This window comes from Typopeltis vanoorti, chromosome 5, assembly GCF_054136105.1.
Source record: "Typopeltis vanoorti isolate ZY-2024b chromosome 5, IOZ_Tvanoo_1.0, whole genome shotgun sequence".
NCBI classification, from domain to species: Eukaryota; Metazoa; Arthropoda; class Arachnida; order Uropygi; family Thelyphonidae; genus Typopeltis; species Typopeltis vanoorti.
This window is the reverse complement of record NC_143553.1, coordinates 61,011,987-61,028,695: the sequence shown is the minus strand read 5'-3', so window position 1 is coordinate 61,028,695 and position 16,709 is coordinate 61,011,987.

The following is a 16,709-nucleotide window of genomic DNA, read 5'->3' as shown; positions in this document are numbered from 1 at the left end:
GGTGTGGTGATTCTAAAATGGCGACGACCAACTGGTGAGCATTCATCTTTCTGATTGGACGAAATGCTTTGCATCTCGGTTGGAGGACGCCGGGTATTTGACATTCGCGCGGCAGTGAGCATCTATGTGGTAAAAAGCCCCTTTTATTTATTTATTTATATTGTAACAGGAGACTGACTAACATTCGTTACTCCTTCACTTTACGATCTCTAGTGACTAGTGTTAGCATAGCGTACAAGACACCCCAGTGTGGCAGATGCTTCATAAAAAGCATAACTGTAAGCGTGTTAACGGTATAAACTAGGATGCAAGTGTGTCAGTTAAAGATTAAAGCATTCGAAGTATTTTCTTCGTAAGTGGTATTGCTCTTTTCTTCCCCCCCCCCTCTTGAGCAAACACATTTTCTCAATCATCACAAATACCAACTGATTAAAAAATATATTTTTTTATTTGATACTTCTTACCTGAAACGATTCGTTTTGCGCTCCGTCTCATACATTATTATACTGATTAAAACCGGCATTTTCTTTCTTCTCATTCAAAGATGCGACAGTCAAGATGTGCATCTATCTGGTTGTCCTTTTTAAATTACACAGATTGCAAATACCAAGATGTATGACATAAAAAGTGTGTGTGGGGGGAGGAGGAGATTACTTCTGAAACACGAAAATAAATAAATAAAATGTCATTAAGCGTGAAAGTTACGTTTAATATATCTAATAGTCATGCAAACCCATGAAAAGGGACCTAAATTGCTTTTTTCTCGGGTCCAAAAAAAAAATGTTTATTATTATTATTACATATGGGCACCTCCATGAAGTCCACAGGCTCATCGAGGGAGGTCGATTAAATTTTTGATTTGATGTCCATTTTGATTGTTATCAATGGTCAAAAGTGCGCGTGTAACTCTATCAGCCAAACAGCACTAAAAATTCAAAACAGATTTTTAAAAAAATGTGGCCTGGAATTAATTAGCCAAAAGAAAATGGTTTCTGCATTTTAAATAACACTTTCTAAACATTAAAAAAAAAAAAAAAAAAAAAAAAAAGATAATGTGTTAAGAAGAGAGGGGGAGAGAGTTTATATATCAATCCCCACACAGGAGAGGTCGGAAACAACGACTGTTCCAAAGAACAGAGGTAAGCAGAAAAGAAAAAGAAAAAGATGAGAAGTTGGTTAGAATTATGTATGAATTTCTTAAGTTCTTAAGAAATTCATAAGTCACTTAAGTTCTTAAGTGATGGAGGGGGGGGGGGCGTAGGAATGGTAGTAGCCAGTCCGGCGAGGAAAATAGCTATTTAAAAAAAAAAAAAAATTAGAATGCGGAAACAGAGGTCTATGAGAAGCGACTGGAAGGAGTTTGTGTGTGTGTGTGTGTGAGAGAGAGAGAGAGAGAGAGAGAGAAAGAAAGGAGTCATCTATAAAACTGAGTACCTTCTAGCATCGAACGTTCACAGGCAAGTTTCTGTTAAACACACACACACACCAAATTTGACAACAGCATTTAAAGGTCGGTCCGATTTGGAATTTATACTTTTGGAGTGGTGGAGGCAAGAAGTAGTATTTGGAACGAAACAGAACAACTTTTTTGGAGTATAATGAAGCTATGAATAGGACGTGTTTGTGCCAAGACGGGCTAGATGTAAAATTCGCCCCACGAAGAGAAACCTAAACCTACATAATATCGGAATATTATTACAGTGTGGCGGGGATAAGATAATTCCTCGAGAAGTAAGACAGGATTGTGTTTTGATAGCATTGCACTTTATAGATTATATTCGCTCCCCTTGAGAATAGTGAAGATATTAATATTGAAATATTCGCTATACACATACCAGCTACTGAAATGGAAATCTTTATACAGATGTACGTAAACGTCACTTGCGCAGCGTAATATACAAAATGCATGGTCAGGTGCGTTCTAGGCAACTATTCAAGAATACTGCTTTACTGCTGCTGGTCAGCAATCGTCAATACTGATCTGGTTGGAGTCACGATTTTGAAAACAGCAGAGCTGGCTGGTTTCTCAAAAGGTGAGATATCCCGAGTGTGTAATCAGTGGAAAAATAAGCCACATTCCTTATCTAAGAAGCGTAACTGTGGTCCTAAGAAATCTGTTAGGAACGAGATTACCGTCGTCTGAGAAGGCTTGTACGGACAAACAGAATTTCCTGTGTGCAGCAATTGACCGAAGCATTTAATGAAAGCTATTCCCGACCATATCTCACCGAAAACCATGCGCAGGGAATTGAAGAGGATCAGTATTGGCAGCCGCATGCCTATACGGAAAACAATGATTTCTACGAAGAACCGATAAACTCGTCAACAGTGGTGTCAGGAAACGGAGAGTTTGGCGGAAGCCCCATGAAGCAATAAACACAGCTTGCCTTGAAACACAACTCAATGTTCTGAAGGTCGTGTCATGATGTGGACAGGTTATGTTGGTACGGAACAGATCCCCTGATATTGCTGGAAGGCCAGGTGTCCTCCAAGGAATATCTGACCATTGTTGCCGGTTGCCGATGGAGTCCATCTTGCAATGTTGACTTTTTTTATTCGGCAGGTGACGTTTGTTTCATGGACGACAATGCTACAGTCCATTGCGCAAGAATTGGTCAGCAGTAATTCAGCGAGCATGAAAGCGACTCAATGGGGCTCAGATTCAGGCTCTGTTGTGGCCAGAAAAGATGGTAGACACAACAAAGCCTGGATCTGAGCCCCATTGAGAATGTATGGGGCATGTTAGAAAAATGTTCCATACATTCTCAATAGGACATGTTAGAAAAATAGATTCCAGAGCAAATTCCTCTTTCGTTAAATCTGAACCAGTTAAAGGACTGTTTGGTGACGCCTGGGTGTGTTGTAGGCATAGATGCAATCCAACACCTTGTGGAATCTACACCAAACTGCATTTAGAATTTATGCGTTTGGAGTGGTGCTGTAATTCTGGCTAAAGGAGGTCCTACATGGTATTAAATAAACGTTTCTAATTCAGTGGCTGGTATGTGTAGAAGATCTTGAAGTATGAAATATTTGTTTGAACACTACAAGGTTTCCCGAATGAAAATGTTTTTTTTTTTTTGCTTGGAATTACGGAAAAAACAATTAAGAGTATGAAGCCAGTGAATTATGTCTGAGAATATGCAGATGAACACTCCAATTTCCGAGATGGAAAAACCATGTCATATTTATGCATAAGACCAACTAACTCATTCGAATAAAGAAGCGCAATAGAGTCTACTGTCATCATAGCCTGGTAACTCACTTTCTTTCAAAATTATTGAAAGAAAGTGAGTTTAGTGAAGTAAGTCATTGATGAATAGAATAATAATAGAAGAATCTGATGTGAGGAAAACCATCTACTAAAACTTACAATGAACAACCTGAGAAGAAAGTGTACTCCAATACAATAGCAAGAGAGAGGGGGGGGGCTGTAGTACGGTAGCTTAAACGCTTTGGAAATATTAAGAGCGACCATAGTGATGGCACAGATAACTACTATGGTAGCTACTCTATTTGACTTCTGTACCACACCTTTACATATAGAGTAGTTGCCAGAGTAGTCATCTGTGCCGTTACTACAGTTGAGGTTCTCGGCAACCAACTTTTAACAGGTCCCATAAGGGCTTCCGTTGTTCTCGCTTCCTCCCCGTCCCTTGTTAGATCTTGTCGTCTCAAGAACAACAAGATCGTACTGTGTGTGGGAAAGTGATTAGAGAGAAGAAAGCAACTGTTAATATCTCTCTTGAAGAGCTAGAGTTGTGTAAAACGGTATAAGGTAGATTGTTCTAAATGACGGGGATATATGGAATATAGAAAGAGGATGAGAAGTTAGCTCGGTGTGTATGGAGATGAGTCGTGTATGGATACTGACCAGCAATTGCCCATGTTCGTATTCACACATAATTACAAGAAAACGGAGCAGAATCTATGTAAAAGTTCGGGAAGATAGGTTAATGGCTGCATTTTTTTCTTCTTTTCTTTAAAATAAGTTATTAGACATGATTCTATGCAGTAGGGGGGGGTAGATGAAAGACTGTAACGACAATACAAGAGGGATGTGAATTTTGGGCACGACTGGAGCGATACCATCAGGATCAGAAAACTTATTGACATCAAAGTTATTAACACTTTCATTGCCAAGCTGAAAACTGGAATTTCGTGTGGTGGCCAACTTTTTTTATTTTATTTTTTCATTTAGTTAACGACGTCCACGCGATAACACGTGATCGGCCGTTTGGTGAGAACTCGCATCGCGCGATATCGCGTGTTTGGCAATGAACATGTTAAAACATTCTTTAAATGTCTGTTATGAATTATTAGAGTTAAGAATAAAGTGAGCTATTCTTGGTATAATGGGAGGTGATTGGCTTTAGTAGTCTGATACAGTACTGGATTAAAAGAATTGTATCAAAAAGTTAGCCTTAGCTTTAGGTGATCTTACGATCATACTATCTGGATATGAGAGAGAGAGAGAGAAAGCATGGAAAAATTGAACATGTGGCCATTAGCCTTCTCCAGGACCACAAAATCCGACAATCATTACAGCAGGAGACGAGTTTTCTGTATTTAGTCCTTCAAAGCATTTGTATTTCCTGATGGTTTTTATTTTTATAGCAGTTATTGAGGACTGTTGTGTAATGTGCAAAACTGGAGGAAATTTTCTCCCTCTAGTGACTTAACACGTACTGATTTTTTTTTTTCGTGGATTGGGGCTCTGACACTAGTTGAAGAATCACGGTCGATAGTAGGTGGAGATTTGGGTTGAATGAAGGATGGACTTCGTTTCAACAAGGACTATTTCAATTATTCGGGCAGAGCAACTTTTCGGATCAAGAGCGTAATGTGTGTGTGTGTGTGTGTGTGTGTGTGTGTGTGTGTGTGTGTGTGTGTGTGTGTGTGTGTGTGTGTGTGTGTGTCATGAAGAATAAGACAACGTGGAACTGCTATTTACAGACTAACCGAATCCAACGGATGTTTGTGCCTCTTTCAAAACGCTTGCATTTTAAGGGGAGAATCTGTTGTTTCGAACTGAATTATTTTTAGTTAAGTCTACTTTGATGTACATTTAACCATTTCCATAATTCTATTAATAGATAAATATCTTCATAAATCTATTAAATGCTATGCATCAACAACAACTATGAGAGAAAATAATAATAAATAAATAAATAGTACTAGAGTGCAGTTATGTTTGTACCAAGAACTCTTCCTGTTGGCGAAACAGTGATGCAGATCTATTTTCAAATGCATGGAAAAGAAAGGTGCTTGGTTTCTCAAACCAAGCGTTAAGTATTCCTTCTTACTTTCTCTTTTTTTCTTTACTTTTGAATGCATTGTTTAAAGCGTTCTAAAAGTCCTTGACAAGGAAAACTACTATCTACCTACAGAACTTCGTCAGCTCAAGTCTCACCCTAATGACTACAGTACATTACATTATATATGAGACTTCAGGTATAAATATTTTATGGAAAGTAAGTGTTCACTTCGGAAGATTTTTATTGTTTCATTTATTTTAGAGAAAAGAAGACAGAATAGAGTAGGAGAGAGAGAGGAAAGTAAGAGGAAAATAAACACACATTACTTTAGATTTTAGTTTTCTTTTGAAATATTAATATCGAAAAGGAAGAGGAAGAACTATTGATAGCAGTTCTTAAGTAAACTTAACATGAAGAACATTATTTTTTGTAATTTATAATTTTTCGTGGAACTCGAAGTACATTAATAATTAAATAAACATAAAAAAATTCCTTGTTCAAATACTTTTTTTTATTTATAAACTAGTATACCATTAATATGATTATTTATGTCCTTAGTTTTCACTACTTGGCTCCTTTTCATACTACTTCCATCTCTCGCAAAGATCCTCCAACGATTAGTACTTTCAAATGACTAGTCAAAAGGATGTATACACAATATTATTGTTTAAATAGCAAAAATTCAGTCCATGTTATGTTAGTAGTACAAAACAAAAGCAGCTCGAAGCAATGAGGGGAGAGCTCCACATTCGATCATAACGCTACCATTTCAAAAAAAAAAAAAAAAAATCAGCTAGAACAAACATTAGTTTGCTTCCTAGTAAGAAGCATTCGCAGCTGTTAGTAGTAAAGGAAAATGAAATCTGTATTTTGAAATCCGAGAACAGGAAAAAAACAAATGTCGATTTTGTGCTGTTAAGTTAGTATAAAGTGGAGTTTTCTTCCGGGGTGAGTCATAAGACTCCATGGAAGTGTCACGTAATATAATAATAATAATAATAATAATACCTTCAAATAGCCTTTTCCAGGCCTTTTTCCTCGACATCCATCAGTTTGAAGGCAATGACAAAGTAAAGTTGGCTCCACTCGTGTACATTTTCAGTAACTCAGAAAGAATGCGAATCTGGTCTTTTTTTTTTTCCCCTTGATTTTATATCCTTTATTCATTTTTAACGACTAAGTCCGGAAACCCTACTCTTAGCGACTAAGCATGGAACTTTTTCAAGCCACTTCAGGTATCCAATAAGCGGGATGGTGGTCTCACACCGGACAAGAAAATTCATCTCCCACCTAAATTGGTTAATTAATGCGTGTTAATAATTCATTATAAGAGAGCATTATTAGGTAATATTTAAATTTCTAAAATCTCAAAATCGGTAGCAATTAAGTAAACGTTTTGAATTACTGTTTTCGTATAATGACCTCTGACTTCCGAAGATATTACATAACATGAAGCCACCCCTTCTGATTGATGTCGCACAGCAATAGTGCTAACTTTCAGTTCTTTAACAATATGTCAATTCTTTTATAAACTCAATGAACCTCTTAAAATTCTTCGCTGTAAGCCAAGCACCATCTTCTACCCTCCCCATTTTTTACTGTTCTGTGTTTTTCCAGTTCAATTCAGGAGTTCCATCTCTGTCTGGTCTTTTTCAAATAGTCTCCTCCTAGCGTTTCCCTGATAGGCCGCTTTCGTTTAAAGGCCGAACGAAGGCCGCCTTCGTTCAAATCTTATTGTAAATTTTTTTTGGAGAACCCTTCTGCAAGAGGTTAGTCAAGCTATAGTGCCATGGATGGGGAAGAAGGAACTTGTTCACATTTTGACTTAAAGGGTGTGTAGATTGTATTCTTTGGGAAAGATACGAGGGAGACTGTTCCAGTCTCCTACCATATACGGAGATGACAGAGAGCAGAGAGATTATTTATGACAGTTATGATTAGAAATGACTATACAATTATTTATAGAAGATGAAAGCAGCGAAACTGAAACGCATGTGTGAAAGTGAGAAGAGTATATTAGTGTCATTAATTGTCATTATTAGAGGGTCATTAATTAATCTAACTGCCATAAGGAACTCATAGATGCACCATCTCAGATGAGAGAGCAACTTGTTTAACAATTCTTTCTTTTTCAGTTATTTCCAAATGTCTAAGCCATATGTCTGTAAATTTTGTGGGTATGTCTTTTTCTCCATGAAGTTAAAAATATATATAAGAAATATGTAATTTAATTTTAAACTGAATATAATTAAATACTAATTTTTTTTTTTAAAAAAAAAAAAAGAGAATATAAATCAACTTAGAAATGCACCTTGAATTCAGAGATTATAAGCTCTTGACAACAGATAAATAAAAGTAAAAGCTATTTGGTATATTAAACCCCATGTTATAGGTATATTAAAGCCATTCTAATATGTCTACACATAGGTATATAGTGCGTCGTGTCAATAAAGGTGCAATACGATGTACCGTTGCCTACCTATCCCCCCCCCAACAAAAGTACTATATATATATATATATATATTCTTATTATTATTATTCCTTTCCTCTTGTTTTACCTTGCGGTGTCGAGGATTTTTCTACATTTAACCGCTGCCGTATTGAGGATAAGGTGGTTAGCCCAATGCCTCCAGGTGTATCCTATATATATATATATATATATATATATATATATATATATATATATATATACCCTATAATATAAAATGATAAGCTTTTTTTTTGTAACGTTTTTGTGTCACGTTTTTTTGTCAAGTTATTTGAAACGTTTTGAAACTCAGGGGCTACCATGAGTGTCGAGTCTTCAAAATTCGAGTCATCAGAATTCAAGGAGAACCGGCCTACCAGTCCGGAACTCGGGGGGGGGGGGCCGTAGTGTATATATATATATATATATACACACACACACACACACATACACATGCCTGTGTAGCTCAGTGGAAGAAGAGCACTGGTGAGATCAATCAATAATGTCGGGCGATTTGGCCTGGCTCGCAATCAGCGTTCCGATTCAACCCACAGGTTGGATCGGAACGCGAATGAGGTTGAGATCAGGTCTCTGTGCAGGCCAGTCAAGTTCTTCAAACCATCGCATCAAACAATTTCTGTTTGATGGGATGGTTTCTCGCTGTGGACTGGGCATTGTTGGATTGATAGAAAAGAGCCTTCACCGAACTGTTTCCATAAAGTTGAAGCACAGAATTGTCTGGAATATATGTCATTATACGTCGCAGTGTTAAGATTCCCCATCACCAGAACTAGAATGACCAATCGGAACCATGAAAAACAATTCCAGACCATTATACTTCCTCCACTGAAATTCAAAGTTGGCGCAACGCATTCCGGCAAGTAGCGTTCTCCTAGAATCCTCCAAACTCAGACTCTACTGGTGAACTTCCAAATGGTGAAGAGTGATTTCATTACTCCAAAGAACACGTTCACACTACTCTAGAGTCCAATGGTAGCGAGCTTCACACCACTTCACCTGATGCTTTTTGTTGCCCTTGCTGATGTTCGGCTTGAGTGCGGCTGCGGGGTCATGGAAACCCATGATATTAGGGCTCCACACGAACAGTTGTGATGCTGGCGTTGCTTTGCAGAGGCATTTCGGAACTTTCTTTCCGGGATTTTTTTCGCCAACGCTTCAGCTCTCGGTGGTCCCGTTCCACGATTTTATATGGCTTACTAGGCCGCGATTATTGTTCCTAGGTGTTTCCACTTCACAATAATATCACTTGATCAGTTGACCGGAGCAGATGCAGCAGTGTAGAAATTTCCCGAAGGGAGTTGTTGTAAAGGTGGCATCCGATGATGCCACGTCGAAAGTCACTGAGCTCTTCAGAACGACCTATTTTACTATTAATGTTTGTTTATGAAAACCTCAAGATCGTGTGCTTCCTTTTATACCTGTATGAGCCATGGTTGTGATGTACACATACGGGCCACCGAACGTAAATGTCATTTACACAGAGTATGGAAAATATTCGGTCATGTGCTTCACCACATGTTCTAGACAATTACAGTATTTAAGAATGCTGCTGGTCAGTAATCGCCAATAGTGTTGATCACAAAAGTAAAGGATCTTTCGGAGTTCGATAAAGGGCTTATTGTGGGTGCCGTCTGGTAGGAGCCACGATTTTGAAAACAGCAGAACTGACTGGTTTCTCAATAGGTGAGAAATCCCGAGTGTTTAATCAGTGGGAAAATAATTCACATTGCTTATCTAAGAGGCGTAACCGTAGTCCTAAGACAGTCTGTCAAGAACGAGATCACCATCGTCCGACAAGGCTTGTACGGACAAACAGAATTTCCTGTGTGCAGTAACTGACCGATTATAAGCCTTCATTAAATGAAGGCTGTTCCGACCCATATGTCACCGAACTATGAGCAGGGTATTGGTAGTCGCTAAAGGAGGTCCAACACGGTATTAAATAAGAGTTTCTAATTCTACTACTGCGAAAGAGTATGCAGATATTTTTGATCCAATAGTGTACTTGCAATTTGTAATATAGATAATACTGCGGAAGAATTATGCAACTATGTCCCATTACATTACGCATTATCAATTATGATGCAATTAGTATAACAACTAATACAATTAATTGTCAAGTATTGCATTCTTCGATAAAAAAAAATATCACTGCTTTAATGTGCGCCTAGATCATATCCGAAAAAAAATAATGAAATATATTAGAAATGCCCTTTTATATTGTCGTCGCAAAAGACAAAGCGATATGCTTGCTCCCTTGGATTGAAGGATACTTAAATCAGAAACTGATCATTATGAAATATATATATATATATTTATTTATTTATTTTTTTAAAGAATTGAATGACATAAACCGAGAGTAAAGGAAAAAGGTTTAATGGTAACACGACTAGTTTTGGCTTTTTACAGCCTTCTTCAGGTGTTTTCAAAAAAGAAAAGAAAAAACATTAAACATTGAAGATAAAAAACTGTGAAAAAGTCACTATACATAGTTAACGTTGTAGTTAACGTATTCAAAGCTGTTCCTTCGTTGGCCACATTGGCTAAAAAATCTTAGCCTTACTTACTCATTGCATGAAGTCTGGATACCTTAGATTTCAGGACACTATCTACAAGCAAAATCATGGTCTAGCAATGGGTAATCCTTTATCTCCTGTACTTGCCAATATTTATCTGGAAGATCTTGAAGTTAAAGCTATCTCTTCTTATTCCTTAGCACCTAGAATTTGGAAACGATATGTGGACGACATTTTCCTCATTTGGAGCCATGGACATGATTCTCTCCTGGATTTCCTTGAACATCTCAATAGTCAACACCCGAATATCCAATTCACGGCTGAATTTGAAACTAATGGTTCCCTGCCTTTCCTGCACGTGAAACCGACCCGTTCTTCTGAAAAACTTAAAATTTCGATGTACAGAAAACCTACACCATAGATATCTCCATAGGCAGTCCCATCATTTCCCTCCTCAGAAACTTGGAGGGAAATTCATCTTCATAGAGCTCGCTCTCTTCTTGACGACCCATATGAACTTCATAAAGAAATCAATTTTCTTAGATCTACTTTCAGACTGAATGATTATTCTCAAAAAATTACTAAAAAATACCTTTTCAATCCTCCTAGTCGTCATACTGAAGAAATTAATAATTTTAAAGGCAATATATCTATACCATACATAAGCTCAGTCTCTCAAAAATTAGCCAAAGTTCTCAAAAAATATAACATTAGAACTTAATTCACTCCGCTTCCTAAGATCCGCTCTCTAGTGAGCCGCAACCTAAAATATCCAGGTGTATACACGATTTGGTGTGACTGCGACATTCCTTACTTTGGCTAGACAGATAAGTCTATTGAATTGAGTATGGAGGAGCACAGGAGGGACATCACTTACAAGAGAACACGTGCCAGTGCTTTATCCAGCCATGTGCTTTTTTCTGCCGATTCTGATGATCAAAACCATAGTCATACAATCCTTTGGGATAGATCTAACAACATTTTCCTTTGCCATAACGAATTGGAGAGAAAAATTGTACAATCTAGAGAAATCATCCTCAACCCTGTACATTCATAATAATTATATAATAATTTAAGCTATAATAATAATTTAAGCTATAACCTCCCGGACTGTCATTCTGCTGTGATCACATACTGGCGCTCACGGGTTGCTATACGTATGCACTCACCCAACAATGTGGCCAACGAAGGAACAACTTTGGATACGTTAACCACAACGTTTTCACGTTAAATATGTATGGTGACTTCCCTGTGCTGTTCACAGTTTTTTATCTTCAATGTTTAATGTTTTTTCTTTTCTTTTATGAAAACACCTGAAGAAGGCTGTAAAAAGCCGAAACTAGTCATGTGATACCATTAAACCTTTTTCCTTTACTCTCGGTTTATGTCATTCAATTCTTTAAAAAATATGTTTAACAACCAAGTAAATCAACCTCAGTACACACACACACACACACACACACACACACACACACACACATATATATATATATGAACTGAAGATGAATTAACAGAAAACTAATGGGGAAAAGAATTAGAAAAAAAGGGGAAATAAAAAAAAGATATGAGCGTTCGGGGTTATGAAAAATAACAGCTCATTATTTTTTGTTTGTTTTAGTCTACGTAAATCTCTAGCTGACAGAGTGTTAGTTGAAAGGAACTGCTTATCACCGGAAATTATTACCAACATGGCAAAAATAATTAAGTTCAAGACATATGTTAATCTCTACTGCCAACGTTCATATCAGTATCAGCAACACAAGAACAGTGTCAATATTTGATAAACTCACGCATGGAAAAGTTATTCAGATGTTAGACTGGGGAGTGAGAGTTCTCGCAATTACTCAAATAGCAGTGTGGCTTTATATGCAATCAAAGTATAAATATGATAAATCGTCCATCAAGTGTAATACATTTCAGAAAGATAGAGTGACAGGCCCTATTATATTGCTAAATTTGAATGTAGGCACAGTAAATACCTCTGTTTTGAAATCAATGATCATATAACCACAAATAATAGATTTGTTTCATTAAATTTCAACTCTGTAGTTCGTTACTGCTGATTGTAATTTAAGATTTTAACTAAACAAAGAAAATTTCTAGAAAATTACTTTAACTAAACAAAGAAAATTCCTTGAATAAGTAGAGACAAGTCATATTATACAACAGAATAGAAAATACACTCCTCGCTAGTAATTAAACAAAGCACAGTATATCAAGTATCAGCTGAGTTACATGAAGTTTAGTGAATTCTAAAATTGCTGCATGTTCTTTCGTAAATGAATATCAGACACCAGATTTTATATAAATGTTATTTCTAATGTTTAATGATATGTTAATGATATTTTTGCCGGTCTGGTTGGCCGAGTGGTTAGCGTGTCGGCTCTCGAGTTCCGAATTCAAATCCCGCAATGGGGATATATATATATATATATATATATTGTGAAGTTCGTCAGATTTCGGTATATAAATTGTATGATATAATTACTCTGATCAACATGCATTTTGCAACTTGGAGATAAACAGTTGAATTCTATGCAGAATTGAAAAAGGAACATTTTTATCAGCAGGTCAAAATTCTCTGTTAGAAACATGCCAATGCATAAGATTCATTAAGGATTGTTGAATGTAAAAAAGAATAATAAAAAATAAATAAATAAATAAATAAAACAAAATAAATGAATATAATTGTCAATTATAATATATATATATATATATATATATATATATATATATATATATATATATATATATATATATATATATATATATATATATATATATATATATATATATATATACACATGTATATTGTATATTTGGAATATACATGTATATTGTATATTTGGAATAAATAAGAAACATATTTATTTGGAATAAATATGGAATAAATATAAATATAAATATAAAAAAGATATAAAAAATAACTATACTATATTTGGAATAAATAAGAAACATATTTAAAAAAATGTTAAAAATACATAAAGTTAAAGGTATTTAAAAGTGCTCCATTTCCCCATTTGTAAGCACTTGTTATCCTCATTAAAAATACTAACTATAGTCTTCCATCATGATAGGAAGATAATATTTACATGACATAATGTTCTAATGTTGTTCAATTCCCCCCCCCACCCAAATAAAAACATTGTTAAAATCTTTCTTGAATACTCAGTAAATTACTTCAGTAAAATTACCTCAGTAAATTATTTTTAACTAGTCACCAATGGTTCGGTGGTATTCCTTTTATCTTATTACTTCCAACAGTTTAAACATACTTTCAAAAATCTTTTTTATACTTCAGCAACACAGAATTGCTTTTAAACTTGTTTTGGAAGAGTCCTTAAACAAGAGCAATCTTTTGGATTCGTGAACCTCATCCCTCCTCTCTCTCTCTCTCTCTCTCTCTCAGAAAAAAAAAAAAAAAAAAAATATATATATATATATATATACACTTTTTTTTTTCTGAAGATTACAACCGCAAATTCAGACGATTCAGCTTGTAGCAATTGTATAACTGACGATTTTGAGTAGAAAGCGGGTAAATATTCAAAATTTTCGAATCGTGCACAAAAGGGTCACACAATAGCGCTCAGCAGGATAAAAGGTAAAAGGCTGCGCTAAGCAAATTGTGTTTGAAGAAAGTTCTTTTCGTGAAGGAATAAAGTTGCAAACTTGGATGTCTTGTAATGTCCCAAAGACAACAACTAAATGATTTCACGCGAGGTAGAATTATAGAATTATTGGAAAGCTTGAAGAAGGCCACAGAATTACTGATATTGCCAAAGAGTTTGGAATCTCACATAGCGTAGTATCCAGGTTCTGGGTAGCAATTCAAACCAATGGAATGTGTTCCAGACATTTGCTATGAGGTCGTCCCCGCTCTATGACGGAACATGAAGACAGATTTTTAGTTATAGCAACAAAACGTAATCGACGCACCACGACAGGTCAGTCGGCTCTATTCATGTACAGGAACGCGGATATCACAACAAACTGTAGCAAGACGTCTGCGACAAGTAGGCATATACGCCCGAAGGCCTGTAGTCTGCGTCCCTTTATCCACAGCTCATCATTGGTGCTGTGTGATGAGCTGTGAATAAAGGGATGTTGTAAAAGGTTTCATTGGTGTATCTATAAAAATTGCACAAGCCACCAATGGGATAATGTACTCTTTGCAGAAGAGAGTCGTTTTAGTCTTTCTTCCGATTTTAGACGACACTTGATATGGCGTGAAAGTCGTACTGCTTATCATCGCGAGAATGTTGAAAGGATAAGGATGTGCTGGGGTCATGGTGTGGGGAGGAATAATGCTCAATAGACGCACCGAGCTACAAGTACTGGGGAAAAGGGACTGTGACTGGTGAAATATATTGTGACGAAGTTATTCAACGTCATGTTTGTTCGATTGTTCCATGGTTCTACAGGCGAATAAATTTTCATGAATGACAATGCCACAACAAATTGTACACGAGCAGTGGAGATACTTCTGGAGACCTAGAATATTAATCGAATCGAGGGGCCATCACGCGCTTTAGATCTCAACTCCATAGAACATCTTGGGGACGCAACAGGGAGACGTATTGCTGCTCAGAATTCCCCTCCAGAAAACAAATAAGGCCTTATCCGTTATCAGTTTACCTCAAGAACTCCTGAATCACTTGGTGGTAAGCATGGTAGGACGTTGTGAGAGCTGCATCGCAGTTCGGTGTGGACATATTCCATATACTGAAATGTCTCTCCACATAGTTTTCTGTCAGCACTGTGCATTAATTCCTTAACTAAGTCCAAAGGAAATTTGTAACTTTTGCCAAAAATGTATTACAATGTAATGTATACGAAATTTATAACACGTTTTTGTGTAATATAATTGATTAGTATTCTGGCAATAAATTTATGTCCACATTTGGCTGTAGTCATGAACTTTTTTCATATACAGGTAAAAATGTAGTTCGTCCTTAGCTTTTGGAAACCTGTGTATTTATGCTATAAAGAGAAAACTGATCTGAGTGAGAGTGCAACATGGCGTTTCTTAGGGAAATAAGGCAGGACTGTTTTGGTAGCATTACAATTCACTAGGTTATTTTCACGCTACTTACGGAAATGGGATTGTTTTTTTTTAAATATAGCTCCACCGAAGAAAGATTTTTTAAATCTATAGTACATTCCTACCGTGGCAGGGCTAAGGATTTGTTTCTATTCTCATGGATTTTATATATTTCTTTATTAATATTTACATAGTCGGGAAACCTTGTTCTAGATACCCCACATGGGCCTTTTTCAAACCAATTCAGGCTTCCCGTAAGCGGGGAGGTGGTTTCACACCGCGTGATGAAGTTCATCTCCCAACTGAGGTTTTGTGAATGAGGAAGATGAATGAAATATATTGAAATCAGCTGTGTTATGAATAGGATTTGGGGTTAGTGAGACAAAAACATTGATATATGGGAATAAAGAAGAAAATCGAAGATAAAAGCACAGACCTGGGATATTACAGCATTAATGGAAAATTTTGATGAAAGACCATAGGAAGCTGGAAATCCACTCAGTGGCAGAAGTTATCACTGTACCATAAGGATGAGAGAGAGAGAGAGAGAGAGAGAGAGAGAGATGTGGAAACATGTGAAGAAGTTGTCCGACAAGCTTAGAGAGGAAAGTGCAATATCGGTGAGAAACTGGAGTTTTTAACTTCAGCCATTGGATGTGTGTATGCTGAATTTTTATCATGGACTCCTTTGCACATTTTTGAGAATCAAGGATTAGATAGGGAATTTCGAACGGAGTGAGAAATAAAGGAATTCATCCCTGCAAGTTAATTTCGATTATTTAAGTGAAGAACGTGTTTGGTTCAGGAGAGCAGAAGCAATAATCAGACCATGGAAAACAGGCATAATAAATCACGAATATAATGTCAACTAACACCGTTGTAATGCCATTAGATGACCGAGATTGGATGGGAGGAAGGACGATCTATAAAAAAAAAAAAAAAGAAATAAAGAAGCATGGAAAGATTATGGTCAGAGATGCCAAAAGGTGAACTAAAATTATGATACATTTGGAAGAATACAAGGCGTTATCTGATTTTATTATTATTATTATTATTATTATTATTATTATTATACGGCACCTCCATGGAGTCCGTAGACTCATCGCGAGAGGCCAAAACGATTCCTTCAATATCTGTCATACCTCTCCTTAAACTCATTGACAGATGAAGCACTCTAAACTGAATCAGGCAACGTATTCCACTCGTTCACCATGCTCAAACCAAAAAATATAATCCTCACGCCCTTATTAACCACACTATTACTTAATTTCCAGGGAGGACGTCTTGTTCTTCCACCACTGGGCAACTTCTGAAATATTCGCCTGCACCTTTTAATAAGTTAAATAATTAAAAGAAACACACGTATTAACCACAACGAAATAATTTTCACTGTGGTTAATACG